The sequence below is a fragment of the Carettochelys insculpta genome, chromosome 6, assembly GCF_033958435.1.
Source record: "Carettochelys insculpta isolate YL-2023 chromosome 6, ASM3395843v1, whole genome shotgun sequence".
In the NCBI taxonomy this organism is placed as follows: Eukaryota; Metazoa; Chordata; order Testudines; family Carettochelyidae; genus Carettochelys; species Carettochelys insculpta.
The window spans coordinates 116,040,428-116,057,404 of record NC_134142.1 but is presented as its reverse complement, the minus strand read 5'-3'; the positions used below and the strand labels follow the sequence as shown (position 1 = coordinate 116,057,404).

At 50.3% G+C, this 16,977-nt stretch overlaps 1 long non-coding RNA gene across 1 annotated transcript; it reads right to left on the bottom strand.

The window, feature by feature from the left end:
- Window positions 1-5,562: 5,562 nt before the first annotated feature.
- On the bottom strand, window positions 5,563-8,857 carry LOC142014006 (uncharacterized). The gene is made up of 3 exons (XR_012645857.1): window positions 8,599-8,857; window positions 8,233-8,316; window positions 5,563-5,854 (listed from the first exon to the last, which is right to left on the bottom strand). It is a non-coding gene; the product is annotated as an uncharacterized LOC142014006 (long non-coding RNA).
- Between the last annotated feature and the right edge of the window lie 8,120 nt (window positions 8,858-16,977).

Genomic DNA, 16,977 nt, shown 5'->3' with positions numbered 1-16,977 from the left:
CAAGTGTGGTTCCAGGACAACACAGTCACAAACCTCCCCCGCCAATTAAAATGTTAATATATAGTTACACACCAAAATAACAAGCTGTTATATAGAAATCAGTTTTATTCTTAATAAGTAAGCATGGTAAGAAGTATGTTTCAGTGCACAGCATAAAATTTGTTGTTGTTTACAAATGCAATTTCAGATGACCAAAAAAACATCAATACCTTGAATAATGTAATTAAAGGTCAAGCACTATAGACCTATTTAATACAAGTTACACACAAATTATTAAATTGGAAATGCTGAGCGTGAAACAATTCATTAAGTTGGAAATGCTTAGTATGGTATAAACTATACTAAACTCCAAATTGAAAAATGTAAGAGATGTTTCAGTTGCAAAAGCTATTTCACACAACCAAAATTAAAAAACAGTGAGCTTTGTCTTTAGAATTTCATGCTTAATTGACAGGACAGTTCGCATATTCAAACAGTGTTGACACATGGTTGACTGTAATTTTGTTCTGAATCAGCCCAAGCTTTGAAAAAAATTCTCTAGTATGGTTTGGTACTATGAGGCAAAGATATAAATGTAGATCATGTCAACATTTTGACACACATCTTTAAGATCATAAGAATGAAGCAAGCTATACATTTGCATGCCAAATCCCTTGTCACTCACTTGATTCACTGCTAAATCTGTGGTCAAAAGAGCTGAAAACTGATAGAGTTCCGCAGTTACAGATTCTTCAATATCTGAAGAGTTATGTTTTAGAAAATTTTTGAGCAGCACTTGAGATTTTTCCTTGTCATTGTTTTCCGTCTTGACAAGAAACCAAATCTGTCTCTCATTTTGGTGTATGCATCAAATCAACTGCTTAGAGCTATAGAGAGTTGGTCAGTAATGATGAGGTATGTGTTCACGTGGGGTCATGCTTACTTTTGCCAAAAAACCTATTTAATCTAATTTATTATTTCTTTTCCTTGGGCTTGGGTTTTTGCCACAGTACCTTCTTGAACTTATAGCTCAAGTTTTTCTTCTTCCTCAAAATAAGAACACTCATCTGTCTTCTTACCTACAAATATTTTCAAACTCTCAAGCAATGCCACTGCACTGTGGAGATCCATTGTTGGTTCTTGCAGTTTCACTGATAAACTGTGAAAATGTTAAATAATAGTCTGGCACATGTCAGTCAGAATTGATGTTTACAGTCTTCCCATCACTTTTGACAGTGTTTATGCTTCCAAGTTAGTGCTTGCTTTCTGCAAGTCGTCATTGAACAAGATGTCCAGAGTATGCTTAATTTGGATATGTCCTATCTTCAAAGGTACAATAGCATCACTGTGTGTGGACTAGCAAGTATCAGAAAGACTTTTCACAGCAGGAGTTTTTCTTGTTCACTTTACTCAAGCAATCAACAATAATTTTCCAGTGTCTTGTAGATGATGAGAAAAAATACGTATAGTTTCTGATTAAATCCAGAGAATGAGGTATTTCAATACAGCAATCAACTGCATGTTGTCCTGCAAGTTTCAAGGAGTGGGTGAAATATAAGTAGCATTTTCACTTTTTTGTTTTGATCACAGCTTGCATTCCTTTGTTCTTAACTGACATATTTGAAGCATTGTCATACAACTGTCCATGACAGTTACAAAATTCAGTGCCTTTTTTATGAAGAAATTCAGTAAATTTTGTGATACTGTCTTCTCAGTATGTCTCTCTGGGTTAAGGAATGTTAAGAATCATTCTATAAGCCCACTATGTAGAATGTATTTAAAAATAACTGTAAGCTGATCCATGTGCGAGGTGGCAGGAGTAAAATCAACAAAGAATTTCTTTCCTCAATTCACCTCATACTTATTCCAACACTTTCTGTTCCAGTAAAGAAATGAATTCGTAACATATAGTTAATGAAAGATATGATATTTGTCCACAGCCCTTGTTGCCATGTTTACGAATATGCTATGATGGAAATACATCATATTTGGTTAATAATTCTAGAATGCCCAAGTAGTTACTATTGTTCACTGATTTGAAAGTTTTCATCCTTTCCTTGAAGTGGTAAAGCAGGTTCTGCTGGAAAACTTACGACATTCAGAACTTATTGTGGAGCAGCTTTCCAATAGTGAATTTTACTTTTGTGGTGTTTGGCCACCAGATCAGTATCAATTCTTCCTTCTACTTGAGTGTGAAGTGTTAATGATACCATTTCCTTGCAATGACATTAACTATTCTCATGCATGGAAAATACCCGATCAGCATTCTTCCAATCATTAAATCCATCACTTACAAAAATACTTGTCTTATTTACAGCAAACTGTTTACAAAGCAGTACATGTGCATTGTTGTGTTAGAGTATATTAACCACTTAAGTGGAGAAATTTGTCCACGTCTTGAATGTGTTTGCAGGAACATGCTTTTTGTGTAGCATTCGGGATTTCTTTCATGTTCACACTGATGTTCAGATGCCCCCAAATAACCATCTGCATGCTGACATTTATTACTTCATTTGGAAGCCCAGTATGATTTCGTAGCCTCAGATATATTTTATCATGTACCTGGATCATCATTAAAAGTTTTTGCTGCACAGTTCCTTACTCTTCTGAGTTGAACTAATCTCTACAGTTTCTCTAGTAGCAGTATGACTAGTAAGAGTTTCATCAGTAGAAGTCTGACTCATAAAAGATTCACCTGTAGCAGAGTAAACAGTATGGTGGCAGCAAGTGTCATATTAGGTAAGGGGAACAGGGGAGAAGAGGGAAAGAGGAGTGATGCTGTGGTAAAGAGTTTATGGAGGAAGAGGAGGGGAGCTGGAAGGAAAAACAAGTTCAGTTAAAACTAAAAGTTCTCCAGAAACCTAAAGAGGTGCTTTGACTGTTGCTGTCCCTACTAGCTGGAGTGTCTAGCCTTTCGCCTTTGCACTTTTCTCTCAAACCTACATGAGTATGGTGAAGAGAGACACAGCCTGAGTTTCTAGTACCCTTAGATTGTGGAGGGTTCCCCCTACACAGTTTAGGGCTGAGGGGTATTACAGGGAAGGTTCCAGAGAGAGTATAGTAAGTGCCACATAAATACATCAGATTGCAAATTGAATATGGGTAATTTTGTTAGAAAGGTGAGTTGTTTTGGGAAACTCCTTCCATTGCATTAGAAAGTTGGGGTATCTTCAAAGTGACACAGTTATTGCTTCAGATCCCAGTGCCGAGGTACTTGGATGTCTGGGAGAGAAATTAAAACTTTTAGCTTAACAGTATTGAAAACTAAACTAGATGACTCATGGATAGCTGAAATACCCCCAATTAACAATTGACATGATGGGCAATCTCTCTGAACAGTTAAAACAGCAAACAGGTAATAGGTGACACCACTTTAAGTGGCCAGAACAACAAAAAAGCAATTCATAGTTCAGGCACCCATGCAATATAACTCTATCCTGTAGTGATGCCATGATTTTTTTAAAAAAGGAAATATCTGTTTTTAAAAAAAAATGTTAAATTTAATCCAGTGATATTATGCACTTGTTATGATTGTATGGTTATTGCAGTGTGTCTGCAAAAAGAGACGCTAAGATTTTTCACGTGCTTTAACTGTTTATGTTAATTTCTTAACATGTTTGGGATTTTATTATTTTAAACTTAGTTCTGATTTTTCTAGGATTTGTAATATTTGTGGGATAATTATAATAACTCAGTAATATCCCTTAAATTACTGATGTTCACTAAATCTTAAATCCAGAGTAACAGTTTTTAATCGGGAAATAATCTGTATTTGTGATACAGTGGGATCTAAGAATATTTTAAATCTAATACATTTATTAACTTTCTTCACAGATATTGCTACTTTCAGTTCCTGGCTTTTTACTGAATTGCACTGGGATTGGATGGATAACTTATAAAATCAATAAGTATAAGTGGAACTGGCATGTTAGCATGTTGTTTGGAATCATTCTTAGTGCAACAGATCCTATCCTGTCTGTGGCTTCTGTGAAAAACATTGGTATGTCAATTTTTTTTCAACCGTTTGGAAAGTCTGAATATTTTTAGTTTTAAAGAACCTTGAACAAAATTTGGACATACTATATTTAATCACACCCTTGTTTGTTTGTTTGTTTTAGTTTATTTTGTTCATAAACAAAAAAAAGAAGTCCTAAGATTTATAAACAATCCAGGAAGACATTCAGTCATAATAAAACAGAAATTTTAAATTGAATGTAGTGGACAGCAACAAAAAATTATCCAAGCACTCCATCATATTTTCCAAATATAAGTGGCACTGTTAGGCAGGAATTCTGCTTTGTATTCAGACAAGTAAATGTGAGCTAAAACAAAAGCCTCCACAAGTGTGTCATTGAAACCCAAATACGTTTAGGGCATAAACGTAAAAAAAATTCTTTACCCCTGTGAGTGATACAGTGACAATGTAACTAAAACAAATATTTCAATTAATAAATATATATGGAGACCAAACATTTTATAAGAGAAGTTTTTGTCATTTGGGTTCTGAAAGAGTGAGAATAACTGGAGAAGTTTGTGGTTTTTGACAAACCCCTTAAATTTCACAAGCTTCAAATGAACTTTACTGTTCTGGCCACAAGGTACGTTCTGAAGCTGTTTATTATGGCTTGCAGCTAAAACTTGCCCAAACAAGTGCTGACAAAGGAAGCCTGGATTTTCATAGCTGTAGAGATGACCACCTCCTATCAGGGTTGGAACTACGTGTTCTTTCTGGATACTCTGTAAGAAGGAAGAAAGGCATGAGAAACAAATCTTGTGATAACAAAAGTATAATAAATAAGGAAGAACCCTATTCTTGTTTTGAAATGTCTCATGTGATCCCATCATCCTTGGATTTTTCTTTGGAGAGCATCTTAATAGTTTGCATATAGGAGGGTCAAGTTGTAGAGATGACTAAGTCACAGCAGTACATTAAATCTGAAAAGGAAGTGTCTTGGTGTTAATATATTTATATTGTATAGGATCCTCACCATTTCCACAAAATTTTGCCATCTTTTTGGTAAGGGAAGACATTTCTGAGCCTACCCTAGGAACAAAATTGATCTTTTCCTTAAGAAGTTTGTATAATAAGGAGGCAGAGCTTTCAAATCTTTTCCAACTTGTAGGCTGTTATGCTGAATTAATATCTTGTAAGTGTTTCAGAATAGAAAACATATTGATCCTCATATTTTTATTTTGAAGGGAATTTTTGAAAGTTTCTAGGAATTGAGTTTGCATCATCATTCTTTAAGTCTGTCTACCCTCTGTTAGGAGAAGCATAGATAGCTACTGTCTGGTGGGTAAATATTATAATAGGGCAATTAAATAAAATTAAATTAATTAGGACAATTAGATTGATTAGGACAGGGCATGCAGGGGACCCCTAACTAAAGTCCTCTGGCCCGGTAGCTGGATGCCAGTATCTGTCACCTGGTTAACTATCAATCGGTAACCCAGAAGAGAGAGAGAGAGAGAGATCAAGTATGTAACCAGACAGACTTTATTTAGAATAAGTAAACATACCAGAACACCTGAGAGATAGTCAAGAAACTCAAAACACTAATTAACAGCACCAAAAATAGCCAACCCCCAAAAAGACAATCAAGAACCCAAAAATATATATAAACAAACAAGATTAGAGTAACCCTCTTCTAGGTTCTGGTCGGTTGCTCCAGACCTTCTACCCTCGGCCTAGTTGGAAGGCTTATGGGGAGGAGCACAGAGGAGGTCCCCCGATGGAGAGTAGGTGGACGCTGGATGCAGATGGTGTGATGTCCTTGTGGCTAGATCTTCTGTTGTGGAGTCAAAGATATTCAGGATGGGTGGCCAGTGGAAGAAAGGAGACAGTCCAGAGCCAGCCCAAGGCTGTGCTGATGTCCTATAAACAGTTTTTGGTGGGAAAAAGTCTTTACATAACTTGGCCCCTTCTGGGAGACTGAGCAAAAAAGGCGGGAAACTCTGGTTATGTAATCATGACTAAGCATGTTATATAACTAGGTTGTATAACAATCTCCATCTTGAATTTCCATGTCACATGACCAGAGACTCCATTTTAAAAACATTATATATAGCATAAACTGTTTACATCTGAGGAGAAATCCTCACGATTTCATCCCAACAACACAAAGTTGAATTAATATGATTTGAGCAGCCTAAGATGCAGAGAGAAACTCAAGCACAGGAGGCGTACAGTGGTTAGCCATTTTAGGAGGTTGTGTTAACTAGCAAATAAGGCTGTGAGTATTTAGCCATAAGAAGTCCAGTAAACTGTGTGACAAAGTCCCTTGTCAGCCTCTGTGGGTCCCTGCGCTTCCTGGCGGATCTGAGCTGCCTCAGAGACTCACGGAGGCCCCCTTTTTGCCCAGGCCCTTCCAAAGGCAGGGGTCTCTGCTTAGTGAGCCATCCTCATCATAAGCTGGGCTAGTACAGGGAGATTACCACCAGTCCCCTTGCAGGCCTGCGCCTGCTCCAGTAAAGTGATCCCTCGGGGGAAGGGTGGGGGGAGTCCAGACCCACCCTCTACCCTGGACTCCGGCCCAGGGTCCCTATGAGAACAGGAGGCAACCAGCAGGACCTTTACCCCTGCCCCAAAGTAGTAGCCTCACCCTCGGCCACTTCGCCCACCACTTCCCCATGGTACCTTTTCACTGTGCTCCTGCTCTCGCTCTGGTGCACCTCCCAAACCCTTCCCCCCTGCTACCAGATGGGGAGCCTTTTATAGGGAGCATAGGGCCTATCTGACCAATGAAGGTCTGGGCCTAGACAGGGAACAGAAACACTCTGTCCTCCAGGCTGCAGGGCTGCCGCGGGGATCCCATCTGGGGAGCCCTGCGGTTGGGAGGTGAGGTGCTGGGGGGTGGGCAGCCTTTGGCTGCTTCAGGCCCTCTGGGGCTGTCTTTTGGCCCCCCTTCTGGGCCAGCTTCTCTTCTCTGCCTTAGGCAGGCTGCTTTCTTCCCCCCCCATACCCCACCCCACCCCTCCCAGCTAGTTTCTTCTGGACTTGCTGTGTGGGTGGTGTGAGGGGGGACTCCTGCTGCCCTGCCTCTTGGTGGGGAGGGGGGTACCCCCCCTCCTTCCATCTTCTGGGGGGGAGTCTGCTGGCCCTCTACTTGGGCCCACCTTTCCATCCACTGGCTGCTGCATCCTCACTGCTCCGGAGGAGGTAAGGGGCTTTCTTGGGCAGCGGCTGGGCTTCCCTCCACAGCTTGCTGTGGTGAGTTTGGGTGCGGCCCCTCCCCACCGGGGCTCCAGAGGGGCGGCTGCATAGTTGGGGGTGGGGTGTTAGGGTGTGGTCCCTGCAGCCACTGCCTCCTTCACCGCCCTGCCCAGCTGCCACCAGGGCCCTTTCCATTTGGGCCCCACCCTAATCACCTGCCCCTTCCTGCTCCTGTGGGGCTCTGCAGTGGCTGCTGTGGGCCCACCCTCAGGCACCCGTGGGCACACTCTTCCCCCAACCCCCCTCTCCTTTGGTTGGCTTTGCCACCCTTCCACCTTGCCCCCCCCTTCTTCTGTTAGGTGCCTGAGCGCCTCCCCTTCCACTCACTCACCTCCCCACACTTACAAATATTGAATCCCCCCGACATACACATCCCAGTGCAGTTGCAGGAGTCGCTTACCACCCTGTGCTGGGAGTTGTGGCCCCCTTGCACCTCCCTTTCCTCCCTGTCTCCTCCTGACCAGGTCCTCAGCTTGGCCAGTGGGGGAGGGGTAGCCACTTCCTCCCTCCCTTCTTCTCTCCTACTCCCCTCCCCCACTTTTTCTTAAAGTGCCCCACCCCAATAAATTCCCTCGCCCTTGCACCCCTCACCATGGCCTCTACAACCACTGGAGGGCCATCTGGCGATGCCCCCCTCCACTGGCACCCCTTCCACCTCTGAAATGGCAGCCTCCTCGTCCAGGGCCGCTGGGGTCCTTGCCATCTTGTCGGCCGAGGGCATGGGCGTAGGCTCTGGGGCTCCTGCCGCCCCCCGCCGTGGCCCAACCCCCTCAAAAGGGTAGGAAGGGCCAGGGGAAAAAGAAAGGCTAGAGTCCTGCCCGGAAGGCCAAACTGTGGCGGGGGCTCTTACCCTAGCTGCTGCAACATCTGGTGCAGCTCCCCCTTCTCCCTGCCCCCCGTTCCCACCACCACACCTGGGGGTTCCGATTCTTCGGCCCCCAGGTCGTACACCCAGGCAGCGGCTGCTGCTTTGCACCCTGCTGCCTCCGCCTCCGCCAGGACTACCACCCCGACGGTCGCAGCCCCTTCCCTGCGCTCACCAGGAGGCACGGAGTCCGCGTGCGCGATCCGGTCCCCGCCAGTTCCTCTTAACCGCCGTCAGCTGCAGACGGAATCCGACTAGGCTAAGGCCAAATAGCGTATTCAACGACTTTATCTGTTTTTCTTTCAAAGTTGTTTTCAGATACTTAGGCTACTATGAGTTAGCCGGTTGTTATTTTGCAAAAAAAAAAAGAACGAACAACAACAAACAAACTACGAGCGGGACAGCTTCAGCCAGTCCCAGTAACAAGCGCCGGAGGCCAGGAGCTACGGCCATCAGCCCTCCTGCTGAGGCAGGCCATTGGACGGGGAAAACAGCACAAAGAAGGTGCTAAGTACCCGCTTAATACAACTCAAAGACTCACCAACAATGTCCTCTTCAGGCTTTAAAAAATGTGAGTCCTGCCGAGAGGCGATTAAGGAGAGACAGGGAGATGCGGCTTAAAATGCTGCTTTGGATAAGGCCCTCCAGCCAGACGTGCCGGAGCGGCCGCAGCAGGAGAGACCCTCCGGGGCCCATAAAAGGAAAGCTGCCTCCCTCACTCCATCAGCGCAGAAACGGAGGAAAGTCTCCCCAGCCCGATCCCTGCCGGCAGCAACAGCGAGCGGGACGGGAGGAGTGCACAGCCCCCAGCCGCAGCAACAGCTGATCGGCGGCGGCAGGGAGAGCCACGTGGAAGTGGCTCAGCCTCCGATGATCAGCCAGCCGCCCCGCACCGCAGGCAGGGCAGCGGCTTAAAACTGCTTTTCATAAGGCCCTCCAGCCAGACGTGCCGGAGCGGCCGCAGCAGGAGGGACCCTGCGGGGCCCATAAAAGGAAAGCTGCCAAAAACGGAGGAAAGCCTCCCCAGCCTGATCCCTGCCGGCAACAATAGCGAGCGGGACGGGAGGAGCGAGCAGCCCCCAGCCGCAGCAACAGCTGATCGGCGGCGGCATGGAGAGCCACGTGGAAGCGGCTCAGCCTCCGATGATCAGCCAGCCACCCCGCACCGCAGGCAGGGCAGCGGCTTAAAACTGCTTTTCATAAGGCCCTCCAGCCAGACGTGCCGGAGCGGCCGCAGCAGGAGGGACCCTGCGGGGCCCATAAAAGGAAAGCTGCCAAAAACGGAGGAAAGCCTCCCCAGCCTGATCCCTGCCGGCAACAATAGCGAGCGGGACGGGAGGAGCGAGCAGCCCCCAGCCGCAGCAACAGCTGATCGGCGGCGGCACGGAGAGCCACGTGGAAGCGGCTCAGCCTCCGATAATCAGCCAGCCGCCCCGCACCGCAGGCAGGGCGGCGGCTAAACAAGCGCCGGTACCGGCGGCACCGCAGGCAGCGGCACCGACCCCCGGGGAACCGGCGGTGCAGAGCGCGCAGGCACGCAGCCTGCAGACACCGGAGCACACCGCACCTGCCGCACAGCCCTCCAGCGTGCCGAGCTCGGTGCGCACGGGGCCGGAATCCCCTGTATGTCAGGGGGCAGAGTTACCTCCTCAAGGGAGGGGGAAGGCTGCACACAAGAGGAGGCATTGCAGCCCCTCTCCGCACAGGGCTGTGGAGTTGCTTTCTCACAGCCCTCCGCTTATGTTACAGACTCCAACCAGAAGGCAGGGGTCCCCCCTAGCCTACCCGGAGCCCCCTTCTCCATTTTTTTGCAACCAGCCTCACCCTAGCTGGGACCACCTTCACCCTTCCTGGGGTTTGAACCGCTGGACTATTATGCAAAATCGCTCTCTCCAGCCTCCCCCAGACGCAGAGGGTATGCACCAAGGGAGTGGTCTAGGTCACCTTCCCAAGAACAGTGCCTGTACTGCCATGGTCGCCCCTACCACGCGGGGCATAGACACCATCGGCTATCTACCAGGGAAAGATCCCCACAAACGATCTCGTACCCCCGAGGGCAATTGCGACCGGGGACAGAGACTGAAGCATCTCAGGGGGGTCTGGTTATGGAACCCCGAGATTTTCCCTCGCAAACCTCTAGTGAGAGGGTGTACCATCACCAGCAGGAACCGGAAGGGTCCACAGAGATGTATCCCAGTGGTTCCTCGCTCTCCTCCCCGGATGAGGCTACGGCCCTGGGGGACGTCCATCCTCCGGACGATCTCAAACAGTTCCAAGAGCTGTTTTACGAGGGTGGCCTTCACGCAAGGCATCCAGACAGCTAAGGTGCAAGAGAAACACCATAAGCTCCTCAAAAATCTGAGACCTCCGGCCTCCTCCAAAATAGCAATACCGCTTAATGACGCAATCTTGGAGTCTGCCACTATGATATGGCAGACTCCTGCGACTATTCCGCCTGTCCACAAGAGAGCGGAAAAAAACAAACAAAAAAAAAAAAACTTCATGCAGACAAAGGGCACGGAGTTCCTGTTCAGCCACCCACAACCAAATTCCTTGGTGGTGGAGTCGTCGCAATGTGGGGGAACAGACAAACATGCCAAAAAGCTAGAGCTGTTGGGCAGAAAGGTCTACTCCTCCTCCACTCTACTGTTGCGAATGGCAAATTACACAGCGCATCTAGCGAACCATAATTTCGATAACCACATTAGGTTAACCTCCCTCATGGACTCGCTTCCAGAGGGCAAGAAACCAGTGCTCAAGGCCATCATGCAAGAAGGCTACGCGGCCTCGAGGACGGGAGTTCAGATCGCCCTGGATGTTGCGGACTCAGCAATAGCGTCCCCAGTACCACAGGGGTTACGAGCAAGGGCGACATCAACAGCACCAGCAGTACAGAACTCCCAGGCATCGTTCCCAACACAGCCGTGCGTCCTCGGGGCCACAAGTTTGACACACAGATCCAGGGCTGCGCCATCACTACCGTCGCAAGGTCATCCGAAGCGGTTATTTCACCATCGCCTCCGACCATTCTATAACCAGTGACGAAGGATCACCACAGACAAATGGGTGCTGGAGATCATAGCCACGGGGTACGCCATCCCCTTCCAGTCGCTCCCACCGCCATGACCTCCACCCAGGCCCCACCTCCAGGAGGCCTCCCACGTGGCGAGGCTAAAGCAGGAGGTAGACCATCTCATGCTCATAGGGGCAGTGGAAAGAGTGCCGGAGCAACTGCAAGGGAGAGGGTTCTACTCCAGGTACTTCCTCACGGGGAAAAAAACAGGAGGCGGGAGGTCCATCTTAGATTTTCGAGGCCTCAACCGGTACCTGCGCAAGCAACGCTTTCGGATGATCACAATCGCCTCCATCCTTACGGCACTATACGATGGAGATTGGTTCGCAGCCCTCGACTTATAAGACGCGTATTTTCACATAACTATTCATCCGGCTCACCTACGATTCCTCTGGTTTCTCATGGTAGGCAAAGAACATTTTCAATACAAGATCCTACCGTTTGGCCTCTCCTCGGCCCCCAGAGTCTTCACCAAGCCCTTGGCAGTGGTGTCAGCCTACCTGCACAGACAGGGGGTATTTATATTCCAGTATCCGGATGACTGCCTACTCAAAGGGGCCTCGAAGGAGGAGGTACTACGCATAATATGCGTCACAACAGGCACGTTCTCTCGCTTGGCCTGGTTATCAATCTGACAAAATCAAAGATAGACCCCACGCAGGACATAGAGTTCGTAGGGGCACGCATAAATTCTATTACAGTGAGGGCGTATCTACCAGAGACTCCCTTTCGGGCCGTTGGCTCCCTCGTGCAAGTCTTCACCTTCAGCCCTACGGTGCTGGTTCTGACGTGCTTACAGCTGCTGGGCCACATGGCAGCAGCAGCGTTCGTACAACAGAACGCCAGGTTACACATGCGCAGCATGCAGCACTGGCTGGCGAGTGTATACAACCCGGCAGCACACACTGTTCACAGGGTGGCATCACCCACAACAGAGGTGCACAAATCCCTGCAATGGTGGGTAAACTCCGAGAACCTGCTAACAGGGGTACCCTTCCACCAACCACACATATTGGTTTTTCTTACTACAGACGCCTCCCTCATAGGGTGGGGAGCACACATGGGCGAAGAGGTGACGCAAGGGCTGTGGTCCTCCACGGAGCAGTCACTGCACACAAATATACTGGAGCTCAGAGAAGTGTTCAACGCCTGCAGACACTTTCGAGACCATGTAAAAGGCAAAGTAGTCGGGATCAGTATAGACAATACCTCCACCATGTTTTATATGAATCGGCAAGGAGGAGCTCGGTCCCATGCCTTATGTGCAGAAGCAGTCCGGTCGTGAAACTGATGCGTTGCCAACAATATAACCCTGGAAGCCTCGTACTTCCCAGGCGCTCACAATGTGCAGGCAGACCAGCTGAGCAGGCGTTTCGCACTCACGCACGAGTGGCAGATCCGTCCCGATCTGCTGCAACCGATTTTTCACGCATGGGGTTTTTCCCCAGATAGACCTGTTTGCTACTCAGCACAACAAGAAGTGCCCACGATTCTGCTCCAGGGCAGGACTGGGACGGGGGTCCCTGAGGGACGCCTTCGCGATCTCTTGGAGGGGCCCCCTGCTTTACGCTTTCCCTCCCACAGTACTCATCCACAAGGTGTTGCAGAAAGTCAGGAGGGAAGGAGCCTGAATGATCCCGATAGTCCCAACGTGGGATCGACAGCAATGGTTCCCCCTACTCCTGCGCATGTCGGACCGGCCACCGATGCCCCTTCCGGTGGCGCCGGATCTGCTCACGCAAGCCCAGGGGTCCATAGTGCATCCGCACCCCCAAGGCCTGCGACTACAAACGTGGTTAATCCATGGCTCAGCTCCCTAGAGAGCACATGTACGGAGGAAGTGCAGCAAGTCCTAGAAAGTAGCAGGAGGACTTCCACCAGGAAGACCTACAAGCAGAAATGGACTCGCTTTACGGCATGGTGTTCTACCAAACAGCTAGCCCCCCTTTCGTTGCCTATGGCTGTGATATTAGAGTATTTACTGGACCTCAAGAGAGGAGGACTCTCGCTATCCTCGTTTAAGGTCCACCTTGCCGCCTTTTTGGCATTCACACACGGAGAGACAGGGCACACGGTGTTTGCCCATCCCATGGTTACCAGGTTTCTTAAAGGGCTGGTAAACCTATACCCCCACCCTCGGATACCGCTTCCACCTTCGTGGAACTTGGACCTGGTGCTTAATGCGAAAAGGGGACCACCGTTCGAGCCTTTGGCCACGGTTTCCCTCTGCCTCCTTATGATAAAGACGACCTCTCTTCTCGCAATCACGTCAGCTCGCAGGGTGAGCGAGCTTGCGGGAGTTATGGCAACGCCACCCTGCGCTGTTTTTTCCAAGGAGGCGGTAACCATACGGCTGCATCCAGCCTTTGTTCCTAAAGTTTCTTCTGAGCTTCATACTAACGAACCTATTGTTTACCCTCGTTTTATCCAGAGCCTCATAACTCTGACAAAGAGGCGCGCCTACGCCTCCTGTACGTGAGGAGGCGCTAGCTTTCTATATGGACAGGGCCAAGTCCTTCCAGAGAATGGATAGACTCGTAGTCTCTATCGCTCCCAAATCAAAAGGAGAATGTCTCTCTTCGCAGAGAATCTCGAAGCACATCGTATCTTGCATTAAAAAGTGCTACAAACTCAAAAAGACTCCTTTCCTGGCCATGCCCAGAACTCATTCCACTAGGGCGGTGGCAGCATCAACAGCCCTTTTTCAAGGGCGTTGCGCTAAAAGACATTTGCAGAGTGGCGACCTGGTCATCCTGTGACACCTTCGCCAAACATTACGCCCTTCACAGGGTATTCCAGGAGGATACCCGTCTCTCGACAGCGGTCCTCTCGGGGACAAGCTGCACATACTCCGATTACCCACCTCCTATCTTGGGTTACTGCTGGGTAGTCTCCTAATGTGGAGCACCCACGGGGACACTCGAAGAAGAAAGAAAGGTTACTCACAGTAGTAACGGTGGTTCTTCGAGATGTGTCCCCGTGGGTGCTCCACTACCCGCCTATCCTCCCCGCTTCGGATCTCTGTTTAGTGTTTTGCAGGAGCATCCGAGGCGGTTGGTCAAGGAACTGGCGGGGACCGGATCGCGCACGTGGCCGGGAGCGCGCAGGGGAGTGGCGCGCACCGGCGCATGCGCGGTCCGGCAGAAACTGCTTGGAAGATCCGATCTGCGGCGCCGGGCGAGCCCGACACCTAATGTGGAGCACCCACGGGGACACATCTCGAAGAACCACCGTTACTACGGTGAGTAACCTTTCTTTCTTACCCTGCCTCATAGATCCGGTGCGACCCAGAATCTTTCTCGCAATCCCTCGGGAAGAAGTAGATACGAACCAAGCGTCCCCATTCTTGGGAGTCAATTCCAGACCTGGCCAGCAGGTGTAGGTGATTGGAGCTCAAAGGGGGTGGGCTGCCAAACCCCTCTTATACCCCTTTTGTCATGTAGGCTTCTTGCTGGTCTCAAGTGGCCAATTGGGAGGAATGTGTTTGAACCCCAAGTTTCCCAGGGAAGGTGCAAGGCTCAGTTTGCACCTGTGAATTGTGGACAATTGGGCACCTTTGGAGGTGATGGGCAGAGATTCCCCGTTCTTCCTGGGGCAGTGATCAGGCGTGTCAATTACCGAGATCAGCAGGAAGGGCGGCCATTAGCTAGCCCATTCACTGTCTGCTTTCTGTGTATGGTAGAGAGTCTGAGACAGACAGCACACCTGCGTTCCCAGGACATCAAAAGCTGCCTGTCTCCCTCTCTGTCCCTCCTAGTGGCGGGGAGAAGAAGAAAAGCCCAAATAGGGGGTTCATGTCTGGCTACAGGGGCCCACAAGAAAACGGGGCTGATGGATCCCCAGCACCCCGAAACCCCAGCACCCCATGCGCTGGTGGGCGAGATACACCAGTTCTTGGACGATGTCCGCAGGTCCAGGAACAAGGTTGCTGTTGCCCTCCAGCGCTGGGGTAACTTCCACGCCATCCTAGAATCCGTGAGGGCCCTTTTAAAAGAGGGCAAGGGGACTGGGAGGAGGGATGCCACGGCCTACCAACGGGCCCGTGGCTTCCGTGATGCCTTAATTACCTTCGGCGTTAGTCACGGCTTGCTGCATGGCCCCATGGGGGCTGTCGGTGCTCCCTCCGGCGCCATTTGGAGGGCTGGGGAGGATCCTCGCCGATCATCTTTGCCTCATTAAATGCCAGGGGCTGCGGGTCGGGTCTCTGCAGGTGCTGAGTGCTCTCCTTCCTCCGGGGCGGGGGGGTTACTTGGTCACCTTCTTGCAGGAGACCCACACTACTCCGGTCGCCGAAGCCAGTTGGCGGTTGGAGTGGGGAGACGGGGTCCATCTTAGTCACCTCTTGGCCCATCGGGCTGGGGTAGCAACCCTGTCCTCCCCAGACCTGCAGCCTGAGGTGCTGGGGAGCATCGAGGTCGTGCTAGGCTGTCTGCTGTATCTCCGGGTACGGATAGAGGGGCTGCCCCTCCACCTCCTCAACGTCTACGCCCCGACATCCGGCCTGGAGAGAGCATCTTTCTTCTGGCAGGTGGCGGCCTTCCTTGACTCCATCGATCCTCGCGAGTGCCTGGTCCTTGGTGGGGATTTCAATTGCACCCTTGAGGAATGGGACTGTACGGGGACTGAGCAGTGCCAGGCCGCTGCGGACGTCCTCAGGGAGCTCATCAACCATTGCTCCCTGGTGGATGTCTGGCACAGCCACCACGTGGACGAGGATACCGCCTTTACCTATGTCCGAGTGGTGGGCCACAAATCTGTACACTCCCGGTTGGACCGAATCTACGTTACTTGGCAGCACCTTTCCCGAGCTCATTCCCCCAGCGTACAGCCGGCCCCCTTCTTGGACCACCACCTGGTGGCTGTGAAGGCTTCCATTTCACCGGGGAAGCAGGGGTCGGCCTACTGGCATTTTAATAATAGCCTGCTGGGGGATGTGGGCTTTGTGGCATCCTTCCGGGAGTTCTGGCTGCCCTGGCGCTGGCAACGGTGTGCCTTTGCCTCGGCACGGCAATGGTGGGATCTGGGAAAGGTGCTCATGCGTCTCTTCTGCCGCGACTATACCCGGGGGGCCAGGCAGCAGCGGAATGCGTTGATAGGACAGCTGGAGCGGGAGGTTCTTGAGCTGGAGAGGCACCTGGCTATCAGCCCCAGGGATCCACCCCTCTGCAGCACATACCGGGAGAAGCGGGACGAGCTCAGGGCCCTCGACGCCCTTCGGGTGCAGGGGGCCTTTGTGAGGTCGTGGATCCAGCTCCTTTGGGAGATGGACCGCGGCTCCCGCTTCTTCTAGGCCCTGGAGAAAAAGAGGGGTGCCAAGAAATATATCCTCTGCCTCCTCCTGGAGGATGGCACCCCTCTTACAGATCCGCCGGAGATGCGCGAGAGGGCTCGCGCCTTCTATGCCACCCTTTTCTCCCCGGATCTGACTGACGCCAATGCCTGCAGAGTGCTTTGGGACCAACTCCCTTCGGTCAGCACGGGTGACCGGGAACGGCTGGAGTTTCCTCTCACTCTGGCCGAGCTCTCGGAAGCCCTCTGTCTCATGCCCACCAACAAATCCATGGGCATGGACGGGCTGACCGTGGAGTCCTACCGTGTGTTTTGGGACGTCCTTGGCCCAGACCTGCTCAGCGTCTGGGCCGAGTGCTTGCAGAGTGGGGTCCTCCCCCTGTTGTGCAGGCGGGCCATCCTCACCCTGCTGCCCAAAAAGGGGGATCCCCGTGACCTTCGGAACTGGCATCCCATCTCGCTCCTCGGCACGGACTACAAGATAATTGCCAAAACCATCTCCCATCGCTTGGAGTCCGTGCTGCAGGACGTGGTCCACCCTGACCAGACCAGACACTC